At 39.0% G+C, this 15,406-nt stretch overlaps 1 protein-coding gene across 2 annotated transcripts in view; it reads left to right on the forward strand.

The window, feature by feature from the left end:
* Positions 1–15,406, forward strand: part of RAPGEF5 (Rap guanine nucleotide exchange factor 5) — a 206,058-nt gene that overhangs the window by 113,788 nt on the left and 76,864 nt on the right. The gene's annotated exons all lie outside the window — the stretch shown is intronic.

Here is a 15,406-nt window from a genome sequence, read left to right on the forward strand (position 1 = left end):
GTGTTCCAACAAGAGTTATATTGTTTGGATATAGTTAAACTGGAGGAAAGGGACGCTTTGCTTGGTTGCCCTGAAAGCATTTATTCAGACTGAGCCGTAGAACTGAGACCCCTGCCGTCATGCTGAGAAGACAATGGAGCCACTTTGTGCTGCTACACATTGTTGTCTGTTGACTTCTGTTGCTGTTTGTCAGACTTCCCTCTCGGTGCTGAGCTAGCCAGGGCTGCCCATGAATTCCTCAGTGCATATAAACATGTCTTTCTCTGACTTGAATTTTTCCTTGGAATTTTATTTTCGACCCTTTTCAAAGGGGAAAAAAAGTGCTGCATGCTTTTTCTGCTCTAAGGCCATCAATACCAAAGGGTTTTACTGGCAGAAGAGGAGGATGTTCAAGGAGAGCAGGCTGTTTAGTTCAATAACATAACATCTCTCCCAGGATGACATCCAGTCATAACAACTGGGGTGTCAAGGTGCACAACGATTCAGCAATTTCAAAGCCTTGGGGTGGAGCTATTTTGGAGGTGACTGTTGACTTCACAAATGGAGGTCTCAGGAGCCCTCACTTCGCTAAGTACGATTGAAAAGTTTCGGGACTTGAGAGACTGACTGAACAGGAAAAAGGACTCATGAACATGGACAACAGTGTGGTGATTGCTGGGGGGAGAGGGGCATCAGAGGACTAAACGGTAATGGAAAAAAATACAATAACGATTAATTTTTTTTTAAAAAGTTTAGGGACTTAAGTTGTTAAAAGCAATTTGAAGGTTGACAATATCAACAACAGATGCCTAACACCTGCCATGTCCTTAGCATATTTGCATATTGCAACCCATGGCTTAAATTTCTCAAAACAGTATTTCTTTTACTTCATTTTAATTAGAAGAGCACCAGTTTTCATATACTGTATTTTGTTGATTTCATGATGCATCACTGAAATCAGAATGAGTCTTAATGATTGATGACATGAAAACATGTCATAGTTTAGTTGTGGGCATCTTTCTTTTCAAGTGGTCCTTAAAAATGAATGACATATTTTACAACGAATGCATTGCACATTCCATTCAGTGGACCAGCGACAACCTGAGTGTAGGGCAAAAGCTTTTAAAATCAAACAAACAGTAGAGGACCACTTCACCAAGGTTAGAAGTCATCAGCCTTAGGCCACAAACAACTTTATGCTTATTTAAAAGATACCTGTGTTGCCTTTGACTTATATTTAGTTCAGTTAGAATACTATAATTATAGCTAATGAGAATACAATACCCTCCAAATATATATTAATAGAAATCTGAACTTGATGCCAATAATTGTAAAGACTTTCAACATGAGACAGAAGTTTAGTGGTAGGAGGTGTGCAGCTTTGCTTATGTTATCTACCCTGTCATCTTCAACCCTTCATCTTAAGATTGTAAAATGGAATACTAACATTTTTTACTTCTTGCATAATGTCATAACATGGGTGCATTAACAGCTCTGAAGTGTTCGTTCTTCTGAAAGGGAAGGTGGTGTATAAATAAACATGGGATTATGGTCTTTTCTTTCTTTTCTTTTTTTTTTAATTTAATTTTTTGTTTTTCAATTACAGTTGTCCCATTTTTCCCCCATTGCTCCCCCCTCCCAGCCCATCTCTTCTCCCACAATTATATCCCTCCCCGTTGTCCATGTCCATGAGTGATTCATATACGTTCCTTGACCTGACCCTTCCCTTACTTATCCCCCTTCTCTCCCTCCCCCTCCCCCCTACTGACTACTATTCTAGTCTTTGCCTATTTAGTTCGTTTGTTTGTGTTGCTCTTTAGTTTCCTGTATTAGGTGATATCATATGGTATTTTTCTTTCTTTGCCTGGCTTATTGCACTAAGCATAGTTCTCTCTAGTTTCATCCATGTTGTCACAAATGGCAGGAGTTCCTTCTTTCCTTCTGCTACATAGTATTCCATTGTGTAGATGTACCACAGTTTTTTGATCCACTCATCCACAGACGGGCACCTAGGCTGTTTCCAGCACTTAGCTATTGTAGGGATTATGGTCTTTTCTATGTAGACTTTTAATACTGAAGTTGAAAGTAAACAAAGGTGAGGATCTTTCTCCCTTGGTGATAAATAAAAACATAGACATTCTGTGGTCTCCTTCCTACAGGATGATCCCAGTTGAACTAATCAACTCTCGATGCTATTTTCTTCTTAATTTAAATGATATTTTTCTTTGCTCTTTGCATTCTTCCCCGCCCCATCACCATTTATCCCCTCCATGTTCTCTTCCACCACCCACCTCCACAATCACCACACTGTTGTCCATGTTCATGTTTTTCTATATTTTTGAATGTTTTTATTCTTATTTTTTTATTTCTCAATTACAGTTGACATGCAGTACTATTTTATGTTAGTTTCAGGCATACAGCATAGTGCTTAGACATGTATATAATTTATGAAGTTGCCCCTCCATAAGCCTAGTACCCCTCTGGCATCATACATACTTACTACAATATTATTGACTCTGTTCCCATTGCTGTACCTTACATCCCCCGTGACTATTTTGTAACCACCAATTTCTACTTCTTAGTCCCTTCCCCTTTTCCATCTGGTCCTCCACCTCCCTCCCTCCTGGCAACCATCAGTTTGTTCTCTGTATCTATGAGTCTGTTTCTGTTTTGTGTGTTTATATTGTTCTTTAGATTCCACATATAAGTGAAATCATATGGTATTTGTCTTTTTCTGTCTGATTTATTTCACTTAACATAATACCCTTTAGGTCCATGCATGCTGTTGCAAATGGTAAGATTCCATTTGTTTTTGTGGCCGAGTAATATTCCAATGTATATAGGTACCACATATTCTTTATCCAGTCATTTATTGATAAGCACTTAGGTTGCTTCCATATTCACAGCTGATGTTTATTGGGTGCTCCACTAATAAATGGATTATTTGATACTAAATGTATATACTTTTTACAATAACTTATTAGTAATAAAAACCATCAGGTAGGTTACATTACTCTTTTATGTCTTAAACATTCAACATGTTGATAACTGCTTACACGTTAAGTACATAGTGTCTGTGAGGTGGGGGCAGCGTTTTTATTTTTCCTGCCCTTGCTTTCTTTTCAATAGAAGTCATCTGCTCTTACTCATGAAAACTCAGTTATAACATACAACATGTACAGAGGAAACTACAGTTTACTTAATGTAAACCTAGGTCTGCAGTTTCCTCTTCTTGTAACAATAGCAAAAATGATCAAACCCTGGAGTGACTTACAGATTTCCTTTTTTTATTTTTTAGGTTTTATTTATTTCTTTTTAGAGAGAGGGGAAGGGAGGGAGAGAAACATCGATCAATTGGCTTTCTCACGCCCCTAACTGGGACCTGGCCCACAACCTAGGCATGTGCCCTTACGGGGAATGGAACTGGCGACCTTTCAGTTCACAGGCTGATACTCAATCCACTGGTTTTTAAGGAGACGGTGGTAAAATTTAAGTTAGGTTCCAAGGTGCCATTCAAGTAATCTTTTTACAAAACTGCATTTCTTCTCCAGTTCTAGAATGCCACATCCCTTTTTATATATACGTGCCAAAATGAGAAAGACATGAACTTGATAGAATAAAGCTTTTGTTGCTAGCATGTCTTGTTATAAATTGAAAGGGCTCAGAGCTTTCTGAGTAGGCATTTCTAATATTTGCTTAAACTGGTAAATACCATGATTATAAATGCATGCAATTAAACACTTCACTCTGTGCTTTTGCCAAGGTGCTTCTGAAATTAAAAAAAAAAAATTAAATGTATAATTATCACAAGTTTCTCAGGAAGCACTTGGTTTTTCTATTTTCTGTGAACTAGCTGTAGGCAAAATTACCCAGCACTTATTCCTAAGTGTTGAAAATTATGTGAGAACTTTAAGAAAGGGACAGAAATTTGCTATCTCTTGTAAATATTATGATAGTGAGACTAACATTTGGCCATTAAATCTTTAAAGAAATCACCTCTAATATAGACATCCTATCTTCCTCCTTAATTCTATGATTATATCAATAAAGAAAGGGGCTTGTGTTACCAAATGGGAACTTTTGAGCTCGTCCTTGAAGGATGACTGATGGCTCTAGAAGAGCAGTGTGGGGAAGAGTGTTTTGGCAAAGGGACCAGCAGGAAGACACATGACTTGAGCCCTGGGGGAGTCATACTGAGGGAATGAAGGCAGTGGGCTGTAGGGGTGGTTGGAATTCAGTTGTGAAAGACGTGGTAAGCCACCCTAAGGAGTTGAGACTTGCTTTTCTGGCAAAAGAAACCTATCAGAGATGGGACGTGGCATAATCAGATGTGGTCTACATAAGATCTCACTCACATACCTTTAGGGGAAAAATTGAGTGTGGAAGAGAAAAGTGCTGGGGGGAACCCTTAGAAAGCTATTATAGTGAGCCAGTTGAAAAATGATAGCCTAAACTAGGGAGAAAACTAGGGGAAATAAGAAGGGTGTAGATGCTGAGCATCATTTAGGGGGTGAAACTGGCAGAATTTGATGACTGGTAAGGGGTATATGTGTGTGTTATTTTATATTAAGCAATTTTGAATTTTTATTAAGGATTTTTGGTATAGCGGTAGACATAAGAATGTTCTGTTTATTACCAGAATGGTCACCTTTATCAAAAAGATGCGTAAGGGTTTACCTTGCTTTTGTTTTCCTGCAGTATGTCTGATAAAGCACACCGTGTTTATTTCATTGTTATATGGGGGTTCTGGCTAACAGTGTGGGCACTACACACACCTTCTTCTTGAACCAGACACCCTAACAATATTTTACTTAACCAGTGAGAATCTCTGGTAGCCCCAGGAGAAACTGCCTTATTTGGCCAAAGCTTTGGCCTTGGCTACAATGATGTATATTCCTTCTTCAGCACTGACTGTGACTCTAGAGGTGCTCTCCTGACCCGTACGGTCTGAGCTGGTGTTGCCGTACTGCTGTTCTAGAGTTCTCTTGCTCACATATCCAGTATGCCTCTACTAAAGTTGATGATGTAGGGATCTGGAATGACTATGGTAGCTTCAACCTTGAGGTAGTCTACTCAGGCTCCTACCCCAGGGGAATCTAGTCAACTTGTGGAGAAAAAACATTGACAGAAATAACAGATACAAGGAAGCAGTGATGATAATCTCAAGAGAGAGACAAAGGAGTTAGAAGAATTTACACCTGGAGAAAAAGGATTCTTTTATGGCAGAGGCAGAGTTTGATATGGACCTTACCGTGGGTTTTAGGTTGAATTTAAATAATTCAAATAGAAGAAAAGCAATCCCCAGTGGAAGGAATAACATTTGAAAATGCAAAGAAATGTCAAATTAGAATAAATTTTTTTGGAAATCCAGAACCATTCAATGTCCCCAGAGAACTGAAGGGCGGTGGTGAGGGAGGGGACAATGACAAGGAGGCAAAAGAAGAAAGATTTCATGAGAAACAGAATGGGGACCATACTATGGAGAATCCTGAGGGCTGAGAAGTTTCACTTCAGTCCAGAAATAATGAGGAGCCATTGACTCGTTTCATGAGTTTTTATGAAAAAGGAGGATGAGGGACTTATGTGAGGTTAAGGGTGTTACTTCAGTTTGACAGCTTAGGAAGCTGAGTCTGCTGAGTGGTTAAGCAGAGCTGGCGAGCGGACTCAAGTCTGATGGCCTCTCAGCACTTGTCCTGGAAGCGAGGAACGAGAGGAGGACAGGAATCGTAGACCTGGGACAGAGGACTGTCAGGTGGACAGTCCTGCAGGAAAGACAGATGTTTATTTATGGAAATGGTGGTGATAGGTGTGGGAAGGATCAAAGGAAAAGGAACGCTAAGGTGCTTGATTAGTTGGAGTCCTGACTCAGATTTGAAAAGCATATTAACTGTTCACTTTTTACCAGTGAAATAGCTGAATTAAAAAGTATATTTAGGCCCTGGCTGCTGTGGCTCAGTGGATTGAGCGTCAGCCTGTGAGCCAAATGTCACTGGTTCGATCCCCAGTCAGGGCACATGACTAGCTTGCACGTCACATCCCCAGTTGGGGGGTGCAAGTGAGAAGCAACCACACAGTGATGTTTCTCTCCCTCTCTTTCTCCTTTCCCCTCTCTCTAAAAAAAATAAAATTAAAGCCCTGGCTGCTGTGGCTCAGTGGATTGAGCGTCGGCCTGTGAGCCAAGTGTCACTGGTTCGATTCCCAGTCAGGGCACATGACTAGGTTGCACGTCAGGTCCCCAGTTGGGGGCGTGAGTGAGAGGCAACCACACAGTGATGTTTCTTTCCCTCTCTTTCACCTTTCCCCTCTCTCTAAAAATAAAATAAATAAACAAACAAATAAATAAGTAAATTATTTAAAAAAATAAATAAAATTAAATTAAAAAATAAAACAAATTAATTAATTTAAAATTATATATATATATTTAGGTACAGGTCCTATTTTCTGGAATACAACTGCACTATTTACCAGAAAGCCAAAACTCTTTTTCCTGAAATGTAGTTTATAGTGTAGCAACTTGTAAAGGGGAAATACCAACAGTAGCTTCTGAACCGAGTTCCTAGTTTCCAAGTTGCTGAAGTGAGGACCTGTGAAATGTACGTGAGAGCCATGCTGAGTGACATGTTCCCTAGGGACCCTGTCTGCATCCCTCCCTCGCCCCACCCCGTTTTCTTCAGTTCCTTTGTTAAGTCTGGGGACCCACCCTACTTCCTTCCCCTTTGCTAATTCACTGATGAAATATGGGTGGGAAGGGGATTCTGCACATTCTGAAGCTGAACCTTGGCGTAGTTGGCTGCCAGGGCAGGTCCCTCTCACTCAGCCCCGACCAGGATTTCCTTTCCCCTGTTTCCTGCAGCCTCATCCTGGAATTCTGCCGACGTCAAAGGGTCCTTGTTTAAGGATTTCTAGGGCAGAAGTGGCTTGGAGCATTCTGGCTGCTGTCACTCTTATTTCACATATTGAAAGATTTTCTCTGCCTTTTCCCAACTTTCATTTCATCTGTTAGTTCATGTGTTTTTTGTTTGTTTGTTTTTTAAGTGTAAGTATAAGCTGAAAACCCTCTTTTTACTCTGTATGGAATACTAAGAGGCCAAGTGGTTTTATCATTTTATATTCAAACTTGCAACATCCATCTAGTCAAGTGAAGTTAAGAGCAATCTTGACATTATTTGAAGTCTAACGGTAATTTAATTAAACCAAGAAACCACTTAAAGACAATGAGAATTTTATGACTTTATTGGTTACTATTGAGAGCCAGAATTCAGGTATAATAGGCAATTTCTAATACATTAAATTGCCCACCTATAAATTGAGAAATTGCTGTGTAAAAACTATGTTATTTTTCTTAATAATGAAACCTGGACTCAGTGTTCGTTTGGTACCAAAGCACTTTTTCAGAGGAAATAACTTCCTTAAGTGAGTAATTTTAATTCATTTTTAACCAGAATTACTATGGCCACCAGAGGAACATAGAGGTAGTAGAAGGTAGTTCTTGCCTCCAAGAAGTGTACGACTAGCTGGGGGAAGATCCACCCAAGGGAAACAAGTAACCCTTCAAGATAGCACTTAACGAAGTGTTTCAGATAATTCCATGGGCATTCAGAGGATGGGAAATACCTTCCATAAACATATTTCACAGTTGCATCAATCATGCTCTTCCAGAGCAGGGTGTGTGTGCGTGCGTGCATGTATGTGCGTGCGTGTGTGTGCGGGCGTGCATGCGTGTGCACGTGTGTGTGTGTGTGTGTGTCTTTTCCTCCAGAAAATGGTAGTTCTCACTACCTGCTCCTGCTGTGCGCCCATTCACTGTATTTTTAGGTTCTCACAAGAAGCCCATCACAAATCCCGACAGTGTTAAAAATTTAGTTTCAGCATTTTTAATGATGGAGAAATTTGTCATTATGCTTTTTGTTCATTTTTGTGAAACTACCCAAGTTTATCTTTAAAAACCCAATTAAGAAAAATTGACACTGGTTCAGTTAGTTTGATTTATCAAATTTGTTCTCTAAGGATCTTATGTTCTCTGTGGTACAGATGCTGCTCCCTAGTTTTAATAAGTTCTTGTTGAATTAAAATAGTCATATCCTTTCTAGTATGTTAGAGAAATTGTTAAAGTGAAAAACAGGTTTTTTTTTTTACTTTTGTTTTCCTCATCAGTATATCTTGTTCCAGACCCTGTATATTCTTTTTTCTCTACCTGCATCAAATCCTGATCTCAATTAATATAATAATTTTATTACCTTATAGATTGTTGTCTGATCAGATAACACTAGAAATCTTTGCTAGTTTGGTTTCATTGGGGTTTATAATAGATGCTTTGAGACAATAACGTAGAGAAAAGATGGGCAGTCCTTCACAGACAGGCGGACAGTTCATGACAATGTGTACTACTTAGACTTGGAAACATAACATGAAGTGGTATGAAGGAGTAGAGGGACACAGGTACCAACTGACAATGGGCCTTGCGTCCCAGGATGGCCGTGCTATGTCACTACCTTCAGGGAGCTAACGCTCTCCAAGAAACTCAGAGGCTGAATTCACAGTTACCTGTCAGCTGTAATGCAGGATGCTATGGAAGCTTGTCACAGGGAGCTGAGCTGGTCCAGCGAGACATGCATGTGTCCCTGACAAAGACACAGAATCTGAAGGGTCACAAGATTGACCAGGAGAAGACAGGAAGGATGGGCAATCCAGGCAGAGGGAAGAACATGTGTGATAATATGAAGGGTCTAATGCAGAGCGGACACTGCCACTGTAGAGGCAGAACCAAGTGTCGGGAGCACAGAGGGGCAGGGGGCCCAAGGGGAGAGGCAGGCCAGTGAGCGAGGCACTGGAGCCAGTAGATACAGGGCCTTACAGGCTTAGCCAGAACTTGTGTGCTAGAAGCAAGATCCAGCTCTTGTGAGTAATTTAGTAAGCAAGAGAGAGAAAGATGATTAGATTCGAATTTTTTGAGATTCCTCTGCTGCCATGTGGGAATGGGTTTGCAGAAGAATGGGTTCCTGCTCTCAAAGCTTGGTTTCCGACTCTCTTTTCTCCATGATTCTGTTGGTTTTACACGAACCAGAAACCAGCTTAATCATTAAGGCTTTGCTGTGGGGAGCTCAAGTCCCTGTGAAGATAGAATGTCCAATTATAGCTCAATTCTGGTTCATTAGCTTTATCCTAAAATATGCTACTGCATCATCGTTTTCTTTAAAAAGTTGACTGATTCAGTCCTGTTTCTGTAGAAATGAATTTTGAATTTGCATGTCATATGAATAGTTTCTGTTAATAAACACCATTCAAGCATACATGCTCACTTTAAATATACTTACTCTGCTGCGTATTTGCCCCATATTGATTCAGCTGAAGACTGGTGATTTCTGAGTGAAAAGGAATTTTAAAAGATTTCCATGTGAGATGCAAAGAACCATTTTTTCCTTTTGCAATGAGAAGTAGGCGGGAAGGAAAAATTCCATCTGGCATACAGCAGCCCTAAATGTTGTTTTTAAGATAGCAAAAATAGAAGATAGCTGAAAATATCATAACAGAACATAACAGACTGTGGGCAAGCGTGCAGTACATATTTCTTTAATAAATCATGTTAAATACCCATATTTTACTTAAAACATGACCATGTTCTTATTTGTCATTACATAAAAATTGGTCTTCAGTTTTTAAAAAATTGTCCACTCCATTACTGAGGAGGGAAGGCCTTGCTATATATAGCACTTAGGTTTACCTGGTATAGGTTTTTTCAATATTTTTTCTTTTCCAGTATTTTCCTCCTATAACAAAAAAAAAAAAAAAAGAAAAGGAGAAATAAGATATGGCATGCAGGTTACCTTATTGTACATTTGTACATAATTAAGTGAACAAGGCTCAACACTTTTAACCAACAGTTGTAAATGTTCTCTTTGTTCAGGTTCCAGGAATGGCTGGGCGTGATTGAGGCAAGCTGAGTCAGAATGAAGGATTAGGGGCTCCTCAAGATCCAAGAAACACAGAGAGAGAGAGAATAGTGATAATAAGACAATTAAGATGACAGGAAGTGGCTTGGGGATAGGGATCTGTAAGGAGGCTCATGAAAATATAATGAGTCAGGAGCGCATATCTTGGTGACCACAAAGGTGGGGGTGGGGTGGAATGTGTCAAGGTAAAATTTTAGTCATTTGCAGTCAAAGAGGGGAAAGAGCGTATACTTCATACAGGTGATTCTTTAAGCCTTTCATGGTCTTCCCTTGGCTAGGACTTACAGAGGTAAAACAAGAACTGTGTTGATACTCTTACGAATAAAAAATTCTAATGACCCCCAAATGGTGCACTGCATGATCAAATCCCAAACTGCATTTTATGGCTGATAGATGATATCACTTTCTCCCTGCTCAGTGAACTTATTGTTATTACAAGTTGGGGGACTTTGATGATACGTTATTTTTTGCAATCAATCTGATCATTGTGGAATGTTCCTCTAAGAGTAGTAGGCACTGTTATTGACCTTTAGTTGTCATGTGTCTTGATTGTTTGGACAAGAAAACATTTCATTTAAAAACTGCCACTTGCTCAGTAGGATTATAAAGAGTTTCCTCTAAAATGGGCAGTAAATACTGTACAATCCATTAATTTTGTTGGAAGTTTGTTAAACACACAAAAAGAATGTTTAAAATATTTTCATTGATAATATACTTTAGTGAAATAAATACTTTTTATCCTCTTCAATCAGAGTAAAAAAATCATTAATAAAAATAGCAATTACCAGAAATCTTTCAGGTGTTTTAGACAAAGTTGTAATTCAGTCTTGATGCTTTTATCTCTATGTGTTCCTGAAGTTGTAATATTCTGTGGGGCCCTAATGCGAGGCTACCTGATTGAAATGACCTTTGCCCCAATAAGACCTTTCTGTTGAACTGCTTCTCCCCTACTTACTAGCAATTACTCCATCAGAAAATTAGCACAACACCTCCTGAAAGCAGGCACAAACAACTTTGTCAGCAAAAAATAAATGGGATCATTCAGCGCTTCATATTAAACACCCATAGGGAAGCACAGACCTAAAAATTATCTCACTATTAAAACAATACTCAGATATGACTCTGAAAACAAGGGAACCAAGAGGGTAATTGAACCCATGGAGATAACACTGTCTCCCCTGGTAAGTTATATGGCTCAAATGTGAGTAGACCTACAGAATATAAAATGACAGAGATGGGAACACAAGTGGCCCAGGCGGTGCTGACATATGCCTCTAGGTTTGAAGTTAAGGGATAAGCCAACAAAGTGATGAAGGGAAGATTTTGACCTTGGATCAGGCAGAATTCTGACTAATCCTTAAAATCCAAGAGAATAAACGTTGGAATAAAGCAGAGAGCCAGCTTTATTCTGATTGTCTTTGAAGGAATATATTTGAATGCCAGATACTTGTGGTCAGAAGCCTTTCATGACTTGCTGAACTATTAAATGCCATTTCCACTGTAATTTGGCAGTCCAATCTGACCTTTATCTCACTTTTCAGTAGATCCCATTTCCATCCCAAGGCAGTAAATCTCAAATTCCTGTCCTTCAGTATTACTCACAATCTTGGCATGTACTCGAGATCTGCACAGACCAGAGAAGAGCTGGCCACACCCTGGAAAAATCCTTATTAATAAAGATCAGAGTGGCCCTAGGTAAATTCAACACCTGCAGCTGCTTATTCCCCTGAGCCCCACCCTCTGTGGTTTGCCAGTGTTACATCTTAGCTCTGACTTGTACTTTTTTTGTTCCACATCTGGCTACTCCAGAGCCTTTAGCAAAGAATGTAGTGAGGGTGCTTTGATGGTCCCCTGTTGGCCCAAACCTAAGTTTTAACACTGCTTCAATCTAGAATAGAAAAACCAGGTATGGTGCCTTTCCTTCTGAGTGATACAGGATGGCAGGCTGCAGACATCTCAGGCCGGGGGACTCTAGAAAGAAGAGTTGGGTAGCACAAGGCCTATGGGAGACCCATAGTGAATCTATGTGTCCTCAGCTGAATATGGAGAATTCGGTCTCATACCTAACTTCACTGAGGTCTTCACATAGAGGCCAGCACCCCTCATCAGGCAACCAGAGACTTCGTTTCTTTATCGTTAGCAGTTACCTCAGATTCCCGTGCTTGAGCTCATAGAGATCTTTAGGAAGAATCACACCAGGTGAAGATGGGTGACAGCCAAACAGCTATTTAGCTTGCTGCTTCCAGACATGCCATTCAGCCATTACTCATAAAGCTGACTTTGTTGAGGGCGTAAATAATTTTTAATCTCAGGAGAACTTTCTCCTTTTCACATATAGAGCGCATTTTTTAAAAAGATCTGCCTAGGAGTAATTTATTCTTGCTTCCACTTATTGAGAGAAGCATTTGTTGAGTGCCTGTGAACCAGGCATCACAGAAAATAGAACAAGATCTGACTTGAGCTTCAAAGGCACCCACCATTTAGTGAGGGGGACAGGTGAGGAAACAAAGGCAGCAAAGAAGAAGAGCAGTGAGTAGGCAGAAGAAAGGGGTGCACTTTGAATAAGGTATTTATTTCCAGAAATATTTTTTCTCACATTCCTATGAGGCATTTGCTAAATTAAACATCTTTATTTATTCATTTATTTATTTTTAACTTCCTGGGTGATGATGACCAGGTAAGGACACAAGGTATAAATGGCAAAGTTTATAAATCTCAAATCTAATGAAAGTTAGCATTTACCATTCTCCCCTCCATTTTCTAACTACAAATTGTATTTCTCAAAAAAAGTGTCATGTACCGTTCTTGACCTGTTTTACGATTGAATTTGTTTTTGAAAACAGACTTCATTACCGAAGAGGTTTTTAGGTGTTTAAAACAGTTGAAGAACAAGGTACGAGGCAGCTTGCTGGAATTTGTATTACATTTCTGTTAAACTTTTTTTTTTTTTTTTTTTGGTTTAAAGTTGTTTTACTAATTGTAAGAGTAATGCATGCCTTTTGTAGAGAAGTTTAAAATAATAAAAATCTGCAAGGAAGAAAAGAAATATTTAGGATAACTAACTACAGCCCCCCTACCATTCCTTGTGTTTCCATACCCACCTTATTTACCACTTCCATTGGCGGTCACACACGTTTTCAAAATTCTGCTGTTAGAAATAACCTGACATGCACACCTCTACAAAAAAAAAAAAAAAAAATCTTTACCTAAGTTTATATTTCTTAAGGATAAACTCCCGAGTAATTATTCCCTACCTCCCTACAAGTATGAACTGTGTTAATCTCATTCATGTTTTTGCCTAACTCCTTTCCCTAAAGCTTGTGCCAGTTTTCACTTACATCAACAATACATGAAAGTACTTGTTTTGCAGTGCCCTCACCTTCACCTTCACCTTCACCCTTACTGAGTATTCATGATTCTTAGGAGGAGAAACTAAGTGTTTTTGTCAGGTTGATGGGGAGGGGTGTTGTTTTGTTCAGTATACATTCCTTTTCTAGTGAGGTTGCGTATTTACAATTTATGTTAATCTGTTAATCTTTCTTCTGTAAGTAATCTATTTGCCTCCCTTGCCCATTGTCCCATTGGTGTTTTTCTCATTGGTTTGAATATGCTCTTTACGGGGATATAAACCTTTGTCATGCTTGCTGGATGTAGCTTTTCCCATTTTGTTTCTCACTTACTTATTTTATACATGTGTGAGCAAAATTGTTGATGCATGTTTTTCATTTTAAAAATTGCTTTTAAAATTATAAAGTTCTTCCCAATTTTTTGAGCAAATCCTCAATTTTATTTATTTTCTTCCATTTCTTCTAGAGTTGCACCTTTCATTCAGCTCTTCAGTGTAGCTGGGATTTATTTTTGTAATGTAAAAGTAAGATGTCTTGATTAGCTATCACATGCAAAATTTTTCCTCAGTTAAATTACTGTGTTGTCATCATTTATAAAATCCATTTTATTCCAGGGGAATTGAAATTTTGTTAAAAATTTTTCTCCAAATTAAATATAGTGATTACAAATTTAGTGATTCACATGACCTCTCTGAGCTTCAGTCTTCTCGTTTATAAAGATAAAAGAATAAAGAGCTAAGATTTTTTTTTCTAGCTTTAATATTCCTTTCTTATATTGAAGCCCCCATCCCACCCCAAATTCAGCAGCACCCAAACTTTTGAGTGTCAAACCCTCTTTGGGAAAATGTTGCCCTGTAAAGTGGGTACCAGTTGATTACTGAGGAGGCCTCGAGTGTTTACTCTGGTTTAATATGCCTATCAATGCCAAGAATCATTCTGTTCTTTTATGTTCTAAATTTGCTCCTGTGGATAGAACTTCTAAAAATTTACTCTTTGTGAAAGAATGTTGCTATGGGACAGATGGCTGATCTAACATAATCCAGCTAGCAGGATCTCTGCTGTCAGGATATTAAAGCCATATTTCAATTCAAGTCATTAAATATTTGGAATTGTTTTTCTGAGTTCAGAATGTCCTGAGGAGGACTGAGATATGGAACTCCCAAATAATGGCAAACTAAAAACATGCTTGATCTTACTGCCTTAAACTCTTAGACGTGACAAGAAGATGGCCTTGTTATTTATAATGGCTAAGTTCATTGACTAGCTCCTATCCACCGCCAAGCTCCAAACCATTGCTTTTTTAAACAATGCAAATTGATATCTCTTCCGTGTCTCTCTCATGAATAGTTTGTTCTTTGAGGGCAATCTTCATGTTTTATTTGAGCTTTTATCCCCAGCATCCAGCACTAGGCTTTCAGTCAATGTTTGTCGACCTGAAGCCAGTAGAGAAGGCAACTGTGGGTGATTTGAAATGTTTCCCGCGTTCAAGCCCTCAGACCAAATCTGTACAAATCCAAGTGGTGCCAGCTCCAGGATTCCAGTCCATTGGAGATTTAAAGTTTTAAATGAAAGGTTTTATACTCTGAGAATTAACCTGGAAATGACAAGCCAAAAAAGCAGGAAGGTTCATCCTCTACAGTCAATTTGTAACTGTAGACAAGCCTTCAGGAGAATTCACACTTGGTAAAGAGCAGACACAAACTTTCAAACGTCAGCGAGTCACAGTTCATAGAGCAAGGTTGTTACCTGGGCAGGTTTGTATGTGAAGATTTCCATCCTCTATGGCACCCCAAGCCCACATTAATACTCAGGAAAAGAGGACATTTTTGTTTTCTGTATTATCACTTAAATGCTTTCATTTCTTTTCAATCTGTTTTTCTCCTTCCCCTCATACCCATCCCCCACCCCAGAAAAAGAGGGAAAAGGACCTAGTACTATGCACCCAAATTTATTTTGTCTTCTTTTACCCTCCTCTGTTCCTCTTCATTTACTAATTTTGTTTGTTTGCCTGTCAAACGGTTTTAGCAATATTTCATTGCATTTTTAAATTCTCTTAACCTATTTTAATTCCAACTTTCATTTCATTGGGTGCGCATGACCAAGAGTGACATGATCTTACCTTTCTCCCAG

The sequence above is a fragment of the Furipterus horrens genome, unplaced genomic scaffold (genome assembly GCF_987537825.1).
Source record: "Furipterus horrens unplaced genomic scaffold, mFurHor1.1.pri manual_scaffold_9, whole genome shotgun sequence".
NCBI lineage: Eukaryota > Metazoa > Chordata > Mammalia > Chiroptera > Furipteridae > Furipterus > Furipterus horrens.